At 39.5% G+C, this 11036-nt stretch overlaps 1 long non-coding RNA gene across 7 annotated transcripts in view; it reads left to right on the top strand.

The window, feature by feature from the left end:
- Positions 1 to 544: 544 nt before the first annotated feature.
- Positions 545 to 11036, top strand: part of LOC138757683 (uncharacterized) — a 70345-nt gene continuing 59853 nt past the window's right edge. For 5 of the 7 annotated variants that reach the window (XR_011353812.1, XR_011353814.1, XR_011353816.1 and 2 more), the window contains exons 1-2: positions 545 to 671; positions 6839 to 7021. This is a non-coding gene — a long non-coding RNA (uncharacterized lncRNA). Of the gene's footprint in view, positions 672 to 2228; positions 2848 to 6838; positions 7022 to 11036 lie in introns of those variants that run through there. The other 2 variants (XR_011353817.1, XR_011353815.1) reach the window with 2 other exon arrangements.

Genomic DNA, 11036 nt, shown 5'->3' with positions numbered 1-11036 from the left:
TTCTGCATTTCCTCTCCTCCAGATTCCAATCAGTGTGATTGGCAAGAACATTTCCACTAAAATCTCCATCAGCACCTGAGCACTGCAGGGCTGCAAACTCACTCATACCACTTTACACCTACAACTGCATTGCTCAGTACAACATCAATACCATTTACAAATTTACTGATGATACCTCAATAGTGGGCTGTATAAAAATGGATGATGAGCAGTATACAGGAGAGAGATTGAACAATTGGCTGAATGGTGTACTGTTACAGAGTTTTGTGTTGTGTATTGGCCTATGTGTTGTGTGGTTTTATGTTTAAAAGTGATAGTTTGGCTTAGAGAGCCAAGGTGAAGGTGGACTGCAGAGAGTGGGAGACGGACTGAGCAAGTGCAGAAAATGATCTAAAAATTTCTGGATTTGGACTTGCTGTGGAGTGGAGGAAGGCCCAGAGCATGAGTCATGGTCTGGAGGACAGTTTAGAATGTTGGGATTTCAAAAAGGATGAACATTCCGAAGGCAGCCAGAAGGATCTGAACCAAGCCAGATGTTCCTCTCTCTGCAAGCGACACAAGAAGACAACTTTGAATTTTGTGCTATCACTCTTTCTCTCTCTCAAAGATCTTTTGGCTTCAGTTTACCAAACAAATTGAATTTTCTTTGCTTTGTTTGAGATCGAAGTTTTGTGAGTCTTGTGTGTTTTGTGCCTAAGTTTTTTCTGTGGGCTGGTTGGAAATATAACTTAGACTTTAATTACATATGTTACATTTAGGCTGGGGAATTTATTAGTTTTACACTGTGATAGAGATTTGCATAGTAACTAGTGGGCATTGTTATAAAAGGGGGGATTTTTGAATTGAAGGTGATTTTTTTTAAATAAGTAATTGTTCTTCTTTACCCCTGTGTGATATGCCTTCTTTATGGTTGCTGGTTTGATCTTGAAACAGTACTAACAACCTTATTCAATGTCACTAAAACCAAGACACTGATCAAAAACTTTAGAAAGGGAAAATTAGAGTGCATAATCCAGTGATCATTGGGGGATCAGAAGTGGAGGTAGTGTGCAAATTTAAATTCCCCGTAGTCATTATCACAGTAGACTTTTCCTGGACCCAACATATTAATGTCATTGTGAAGAAAGCACATCACTATCTCTACTTTCTCAGGAGTTTACAGAAGTTTGGTATAACATCAATACCTTGGCAAACATTTACAGATGTGCAGTGGAAAGTGTGCTGACCAACTGCATCATGGCCTGGTATGGGGGCACCATTACCTCTGAGTGGAAAGCTCTGCAAAAGGTAATGAACACAGCCCAATACATCATAGGCAAGAAAAAAATATGTGGAATTCTCCCATCAGAGAGCATCAGTAATCATGAAGGACATGCTCTGTTTTCACTGGTCCCATCAGGAAAAAGGTATAGGAGCCACAAGACTCATATCACCAGGTTCAGGAACAAATGCTATCCCTCAGCCATCAGACTCTTAAGCAACATTCTCAATCAGAGATTGTCCATGGCTTTCTGAATATCCCACCAAGACAACTCACAAATTGGACGAACAACACCTGAATTTTTGTCTGGGCACTCTCCAACCAGATGACATTAATATCATTTTTTTTCCAATTTCTGCTAACCTGTTCTCTTCTTCCCCTATATCAAGGGCACTGTTTGACCTGATGAGTTTCTCCAGCATTGTGTGCTTTTAGTTCAATCATGGTGTCTACAGATTTACTACTCATTTAAGGATTCTGTCAGGATATTGTCTGTGGAGTAGTTGTCTGAAAAATGTGGGGAGATTCTGGAAGATCTATTGTTGGAATTTATACATTAATTAGTCCAGACTAGGGAATTTTCTGTGTTTATTTGGAAATTCTTAGTATGCCTCCAATAGGCCCTTTGATGAGACTAAATATGTCTATTCTAGGTCAACTCAAAAATGCTGAAAACAATAGGAAGTGGGCATTTAATCAAGAAGGTTATTGATTAGTTCACAGTTCTTTTGGAGTTCAGCAGTGTCAGACTAATTTGTCTATTTCCAGGATACACCATCTGCATTAACCCCATGAAGCCATTCCTCCATTTGGAGGAGCTGTCCCTGCTGCACCCATATATGTGTAATGTCTGACCATGCTCTTTTTGACAAGCAGAAATTCAACTATGCAGTCATTATGACATGGGTGGACAGAAGAAATAATTTCTTCAGCAACAATGGTTAGAATTGTGAGGGGGGGTGGCATGATGGCGTAGTGGGAAACGAGAGGATGATACCTCTCCCTACAGAATTAATTAAAACCCGACTTTCAAAAGCTTTTTTTTAATAAAACAACAGTGTTAAATTCTTTTTAAAACTATTGTAATTGCAACTATGAAGGAAAAAACAGGACCCAGACAATGAAGAAAACAACTCCGAAAGAAACGACAAGTACTGAGGAAATGGGGCCTACCTTAGAAGTGGATCTTGGAGACTTGCTTCCTTTCCCTCCGAGACCAACTCGGCAAGACCCGGAAAAGTTTCAAGCAACTCCAGTGCCACCTCCCTGGGGAACAGAGGAAGATGGCACTGGAGCCAGAAAATGGCAAGTTCAGCTGTCGGAATGACAAGACCAACTGCACATGCGTGGATCTCTGTGCATGCGCGTGATACAGGCCATGACTCTGCCAGTGGAGCAGCCAAGCACTTCTGAACTGTTGAGGGGGAATCCCAGACCCTGTAGGCAGGTTGAACAGATATTGACATTGACAGAGGAAGAATAGGAAGATGTCAGGACTGAAGAAGAAGACACCTTACATGAAAGAGAGGGAGAAGAGACATTAATACAACAGGGAAGGCCCTTACCTCAGTATGTGGTTCAAGAAGGTAAATTTGGAGCTTCTACTGTTACCTATTATGTGGACCCATCACATTGTCAAAACGGATTCATATACTATCGACTCAAATGAATCAGGGACTTATGTCTATTAAAGATCAATTTGAAACACAATTTGGTAGTATGAAAGAAGAAATTATTATTATTAAGACAGATGTCTCAAGATATGCAAAAGTAGTGGATAAAATTCAGATTAAATTTTTTAAAACTGAAGATTTCCAAGATTGTCATGAAGAATTAGAGCAGTGTAAGGATATGGTTAGCAAATTGGAAGGGTGCTATACTGCTTGGGAAGTTCAGAGAAAAGAATTGTTGCAAAAAATAGAGGTTTTGGAAATCAAAGTCACAAAAATAATGTGAAAATTTTGGGTTTGGCTGAAATTTTTGAAGGTTCAGATCCAGTACAATTTTTTTCAGAAATGGATTCCTGAAGTTTTGGGAATTTAATATTTTCCAAATGGGTTGGAGTTGGATAGAGCCCATAGAGCTATTAGGAGGAAGCTTTTTTCCAGATCAACCACCATGCTCTATTCTAATTAAGTGTCTATGATATCAAGATAAGAAAATTATATTGAGATTTGCAGTACAGAATGCAAGAAATCACCAGACCCGATTATTGGTTGGAAATAATAGAGTATTTTTCTATGCACATTTGAGCCAAACTATTATTAAATGTCACAAGGAGTTCAATCTGCTAAGGCTGTTTTATGGAAAAAAGGGTATAAATTTGCCTTTAGTTACCCTGCCACACTTAGGTATTTTATGGAGAATACCAATTGCAATTCTTTGCTGATGAAGATGAAGCTCTTTTGTTTGCTAACTCACTGCCTGATAATGAGCATAATGGGAATCAAGATCAGTCTTCTCAACAGGTTCAGTCAGCTCAAGAGAAGAGATGGTTCTCAGAGGTGAAATGTCATGAATTAACTGAAATTGACATTGATGATGACCAGGTTAATAGATACTTGGAAGCAGCTTATCATACTTGAAATATACGTTGATTACTACTGTTTTTCTTTTTTTTAATTCTGTTCAGGGGAGGCAAGTTTGTTTGTCTCTCCTTCCGAAGTCATCAACCACTTGGTAGCATTGGTCACTTCCTGTAAAATAGAGAGGAATAGAACTGCTTTGTACAACTGTTTTTTTTTTCTTTTGGGTTTCTTTTTATTTTTATTTTAGGGGTTTATTTCTTTTCTATTGATGGAGATGTATTTTATTGTGAGGAACTGCCGTGAATTGGAGTCCCATCATTGTGGGCAGCGGGAATTTGATTCTTTAAGTATCATGGGTAATTTGAATTTTGTGACATTTAATGTGAATTGGCTCAATAATTAAATAAAGAGAAATGAGGTTTGGCTTATATAAAGAAAATTAAAGTAGACATTGATTTTTTACAAGACTTATTTGACTGAGAAGGAACATCAAAAATTGAAAAGAGATTGGGTTAGTCAAGTCAAAGCTTCATCTTTTAATTTGAAAGTGAGGGGTGTTGCTATTTTGGTTAATAAGAAATTGTCTTTTTAATAGAATCAGTTATTAATAATTCAGCTGGTAGGTTTGTTGTTGTAAATTGTCAGGTTTATTCACAACCCTGGACACATAAATATTTATGCTCCAAATGTTGATGATGAGAAATTTGTTCAAGATTCTTTTATTATTCTGGCACAAGCATATGAAAATGTAATGATCGGTAGAGATTTTAATTGTTATTTAGATCCATTATTAAATAAATCTCCGAAGACGGTGACTAAAATCAAAATGGCAAAACAAATTTTATCATTGATGAAGGAAATGAATTTAGTGATTATTTGGAGAAGGTTAAATCCTTAGAAGGATTATTCATTTTACTCTTTTAGATATAATGTAGCGGCTACAGTAGAGCTACTGAAATAATACAAAAACAAACACCAGTCTAGTCAACTGAAGACTGATTGATTCAGGGTTTACAGGCTTCTTTTATATATTTCATGTCCTGGGCTCCATGAAGCAAGGTGGGATGTTACAAAGAGATTGCTGCCGATCCACGGGACCGGCAGGTTTAAATTTAGCCTTGTAAGGGTCCCGGGCCTTTCGGCAGAAGACTCATCAGCTCAACGTGCCATTCCTTGGCATTCGGTATCTCTTGCATGAGGTCCTGGTGAGTAGACAGAGCATTATGGTTTTGCACGCCCGCAGAACCGCACCACCGACAGTTCGCATTGCCACGCTGTGTGCCCGCTCAGCCCACTACAATAATAATTATTTTTCTAGAATTTTTTTTTTTTATTATCGGCTCAGTTGGAAGTATCTGCTGAATATAAAAGTAGAATTTTGTCAGATTATTCTCTTTTGTTAATCACATTTATAGGTTCTGAAAAGATAGATACAACATATATGGAGATTTAATTATTCACTGTTAAGAAATGTTGAATTTTGTAATTTTATAAGACATAAAATTCAACAGTATTTGAAAATAAATACAGATTCAGTTGATAGTAAATTTATTTTGTGGAAAGCTTTAAAAAGTTCAAGATTTGAATGAAAGTTCACTGCACTGTTGTCTTGCAAGATCAACACTTCTGTTTTCTCACATTCAGGATACAGTGATCGAATATACTAACAAAGATTTAAAGTAATTAATATAGTAAAATTTACAAATAATTGAGAATAAAACAAAGTGCATATAGTCTCCATATGATATTTCAAAGTTACAATGGTCAAAATCAGCCTATGCATACAGTGCGAACTCCTCTTTCCCAGCTGTGTCCACATTGAGCTTTAACCTTGTCTGGTTGTATGTGCAGCCTTTCTCCATTTTGCACACTCCTTGTGAATCTAGAAATACACCACTCCCCATTCACTCTGGATCATCCCAACACTGAGTTTGCGTTCTCCACTGTGACCGCAATGAGCCAAGGGATGGCTCATCCTTTTTGGTGACCTCCATTGCCAGACTTGCCTCAGGATGAAGGAAAGTTTACCTCACCTTTCCAGCAGCACCCATCTTCTGGGGCAGGACATCAGCAGTTGCTCCACCTGCGAGATCTTTCACAAAAGCATGATCTTGCAACCCCTGGAGCTGTCCCAGCTCCTGAGGCCCCGCCAGTTGGCACTCACTGCAAACTGGGGCTCCAGCCTGGTTCCCCCTAGGCTATGGCAGCTGACCCATCAGCACTCACCATCCAGGCACACACATTACTTCGACTCGGACAGTTTGGCAACTTCTGCCTCAGCTTCGATCCCTCAGCCGCTCAGCGCTTGTCAGTCTTGGGCTAGCTGGTGGCTCCCAGCATAGTTATTATGGGGGTGCGAGTAGCGGGAAAGTGGCTGCAAAGCTGGGTGAGGAAGAGGCAGCGGGATCTGATGAGTGCAGTTGGGAGTGGGCTGAGTCAGGGCTGTGAAGGCTAATTTACATCCGTCCACTGCCCTCGCAGCACAGTTCAACCCATTCCCCAACAGCAGAGGTTCTCTGCAAGGCTCATTTGCCCGCGCTGTTGGCCTTCACTCCACTCCATTCAGTTGGTTCCCCTTACCCAGACCCCATGCCCTGGGAGATTGCCTCATGTAAACGTGAAGACAAATCTCTGGCGAAGGTCACACACTCGTACCTGTACAGTTACAGTGTCCAAATATGCCGCAGCCAAGGGACTGGCTCCTTGTGCCGAGGAGCCAGGCCAGATCACCAGCGCATGGGTGGCTGATTATCGTATGTTTATTTTTGATCTGTACAGATAGACACTGATTTACGATATTTTTGATTTACGGGGTCGACCTGTAGACTAAATAATTACCTTCCTCTCACAGGTTCTTCAAGCCAAGAAGAACTTTCAGATTTTCATAGACCTCATCCATGTCTTAATAGATGAAGGTTCATCGCAGATTCAAAAATATTTTAAAATATAGGACAATTTTTCTCTGACCACTGCAATGCTGTATATAACAATGGGACATGAGTTATGCCACAATATGAGCAAGAAGTAATTTGCTTTGTTTTGTTGACAGTGCCAAGACCGACAGACAACGTGTCAAAATTAACAAGCGTGAGATGATTGGGGCATTGAGAAATGTAACTGGTCTTTGTACTATTCCCATATTTGAAAAGCATTTTCAGTAAGTAACAGTATGCATTGTAATTCAGATGGAGACTGAACATGAGCTGTCACAGTCCTCAGGAGCCAGTGGAGTGTAAGTGAATTGAAGAATATTATTGCAAACATAATTGTTATGGATTAAAAGATTGACTGAAACAAGTCTCTCAATTGGGTATCATAAATTTGAGACAGTTTTCATATTGTTCATTTGAATTGAATGAGGCCATCTAATTAAAATTAAGTTCATTAATCAAATGAAAACCAAACTTTAGGCTTAAGGAATCTAAGACTTTTTTTTAATCACAAAAATTTATTGTAAATTGTTCCTCCGACAAAAATAAAGTGAGTGAACCGCAGTGAGCCAATCATTTGAGCTTTGTACTACACTATAAAACTCACTTCCTTTGCAGATTGGAACATTTGAGCTGTGTCATGTGGAGACATAATTAAATATAGTGCTCAGATCTGTAAAAGTGTGGAAATCTTTGACTAAAATAAACATTAAAATAACAAAATTTGTAATGTGTGTGGCATTGATTCCACACATTGTGTATTGAGAGAATGAATAGAAAAGTTGATGTGGACCAAGACAAGAAAAAAATTAATTGACCAAAAAGAAAACAGGAAAACAATATTAAAAATATTTTCTGCCTGACTTGACAAAAGACACTGAAAAAAAATATGAATAGTGGAAAATTGCAAACTAGATTCTAAAGTGAAGGGAGAAAAGTTTAGGGGAGACATCAGGGATTTGTTTTTTACACAGAGAATGCATGGCCAGGAGCGGTGATAGAGGCTGGAACAATAAGGGCATTTAAAAGACTCTTATGGATTAAATAAAGTTCGTGGGTCATGAAGTAGGAATGGTTTCAATTTTTTTTATATTGTGGGCCTGTATTGTGCTGTAATGTTCTATGTTCTATGAGCACCAGATAAAAAAATGTCTTAGTGAAACTAATGGGATTGAAAGCTGGTAAATCCCCAAAACCTGATATCCTACATTACAACGCTTTTTAAGTATGGATATGGAGATAATGAATGCACCGTTTGTCATCATCAGAATTCCATTGATTCTAGAATGGAAGATAACAAATGCAACCTCACTGTATAAATAAGAAGGGAGAATTAAAATGGGGGCTTCAGTCTAGCTAGCCTAACAAAAGTTGTAGGGAGATGCAAGAATCTATTACTGAATGGTAAAAGGGGACTTTGGAAATAAAAACAGGATTGCACAGAATGAACATGGAGTTTTTTAAAAAATAAACATGATTGACGAATCTGAGATGGCACCTAGCAAAATAGATCATGGAGAACCAGCGGATGTGTGTTTTTTTTTACTTTCAGAAGGCATTTGATAAAATTTAATATGTAAGGTCATTCAATAAAATTAGAGCTTGTGACTTTGTGCGCAATGTACTGCTTTGAAATTGTTAAACAGGTTATTTCTCTAATTAGGACAGATTGACCGAGTGGGTACCATAGGGATTTGCACCGGCACTAGATTTTCAAAGGTTTTATTGTACCGATGAAGGCATAAAAAATATTGTATCCAATTTGCTGATGAGACCGTATCCAATTGTCTGGGCTGTGAAGAGATACAGAGAGGCTACAGAAACACATGGACAGACTAAGTGAAGGAGTGAAAATGCATACAAAATGCTGGAGAAACTCAGGCTCATTCTGCTTATTCCTTGAAGAAGGGCTCGGGCCCAAAACATCAGCAATATATCTTTGTTTCCTATGGACCTGAAAGTCTGGCTGAGTTCCTCCAGTATTTTGGTGTGTTTTTACAACAATCACAGTGTCTGCAGACTTTCATGTTTCACTGTGAGAATAGAGAAAATGAAATACAATATGGACAAATGTGAAATTGGTGAAAAAAAGTGAAAATGGCAACGCTGCCGGAGCTACCTCAACGGTAACGCCGTCGCTGTTGTGTACCCAGGGAGAGAGGGGACCGGAGACACAGTGCTGCCCCGCAGAGTCCAACCGCCTAGTCTGGCTGCTGTTGGCTCTGACATGTTTTAAACAGCCTATCAAAGGAGACAATGGTGGTTTTATTTAAAATCCTGAACCATGGGGTCTGGACCCAAGATGGCGGCACCCATGACTGGCAGTGGTCACAAGGGCTTGCAGACTCCAGGGAAGCAGAGGACTGTTGTGGGGCACCAGAAAACAGGAAGACCTCATGCCCTTCCCCCCCATTCCAAACATTTGAGAAGGAGAAGCAGGGGACACTGTTATGTTTGTTCCTGAAGAAGAACAACCTTGCATGAATTTAACACTTAAACACTTCATTTTTTGAGCTGCTTGAACCAACAACACACTCGACTTTTGTCATAATCTATTTTTTTGTTCCCACACAAACCATGTGCACTGCCTACTGGGAATGTAGTTCTTTATTATACATGCATAATAACACATCTTTCCCCTTTTTTAAAAAATAGGGGAAAAAAAACACAAACACAATACTATGTCGACAAAACAAGGGTATCTACATTCTGTGACCAGTCTCTTTCCATTCAGCAGCTTTCAATCAGTCTCTGAGGTGGTTTAACAGTCCTTTTTGGTTCGATACGTGTTTCTACTGGTATACTGCTTGCATTTGCCAGGCTAGTATTTGTATCTTTCTGTGAACTCTGAACAACATGTTCCTTTTCTACATGTTCTGGCCTCTTTTGTGTACTGACAGGTGATGGGTCACGACTATAGATGGGAGCTTCTAGTCATAGATCCATGCGGTTCCTTCTCAGAGGTGTCCCTCTATCTGGATTTGGTAGGAAAGTTGATCTATTTCCTCTTGCACATATCCTTGCATGGACCATGTGCCATAATTGTGATCTTGGATTCTCACTAGAACTCCAGGCTTCAGGACTGGAAGGCTTTTCATAGTCTTGTCATGATACTGTTTCTGCTTTACTTTCTCTTCCACTTTAGCCTGTTTGACCTTATGTGCTCCTTTAGGTGTCAATAGATTTTCATGCATTGGAAGGTTGGTCCATATGTGTCGACCCATCAGCATTTGGGCAGGAGAAGGGCCATTCTGTAGTGCGTGCAGTTCTGTGAATCATTAGACTTCTGTGGAAATCCTCTCATCCAACATGCGCTTTCTTCATGAGGATCTTCACCACCTTAACGGAGCTCCCTGCTAGGCCATTAGACTTTGAATGATGTGGGCTTGAAGTTATATGTCAAAACCCCCAAGTATTGGCAAAGAACTCAAATTCACTGCTCGAAAATTGTGGACCATTGTCTGATATTACTTCATTAGGAACTTCCATGGCTCACAAACACACTTTTCATGAAAGTGATAACTGGATGTTGACGGCAGTGCTGTTATCTCTGGGTAATTGGAAAAATAGTCTGTTACTATTATATGACTCTCTCCATTATAGTCAAATAAATCTATTTCAACTTTGAAGTACAGCCTGTCTGGTACAGGGTGTGGTGTAAGTTGTTCTGCTTGCTGCTTTGGTTTATAGGCAAGGCATATTTCACATGAAGCAATGGTCTGGCTTATGTCTTGGTTCATTCTTGGCCAGTACATCAGCTCTCAAGCTCTACGTACCTCACCAACATGTCCTTTGTGTATCTTCTGGAGCATTTCCTTGTATAGCAACACTGGAATCAGAAACCTGTTCCCTTTGAAGACCATATCTTCGACAATTGACAGTTCATCTCTGCATGCCCAATAATCCCAAATACTCATTGGACAGTCATTCTTAGCTACTGGCCATCCTTTCTGTATTGTATCTTTGAGCTCTTTCATTATTTCATCTGTCTCTATTGCTTACCTGATCTGCTCTGTTCTATCCTGGGATACTGGAAATGAGATGATAATCATGTCAACATAGGCCTGTATCCCCACATCAACCTCTTAGTTGCTCTTTTCTTTCTTGTCAACTGCTCGAGACAATGCATCAGCTGCAAACATGAGCTCCTTTGACACTTGCATTTGATACCAGGAATCAAATGCCAATCGGCCTTTAAAATGCCAAATGTGAAAGCAAAATCAACTCAATGCTGGCATTAGATGACATCATCTCACGCCGGGGATTGACAGCCTCGACCCCCTAGTACAATCCCCGACTTCTGTAGATGCTGGCGCT

Source organism: Narcine bancroftii, chromosome 3 (genome assembly GCF_036971445.1).
Source record: "Narcine bancroftii isolate sNarBan1 chromosome 3, sNarBan1.hap1, whole genome shotgun sequence".
NCBI lineage: Eukaryota > Metazoa > Chordata > Chondrichthyes > Torpediniformes > Narcinidae > Narcine > Narcine bancroftii.
This window is presented reverse-complemented; position numbering and strand designations above follow the sequence as displayed.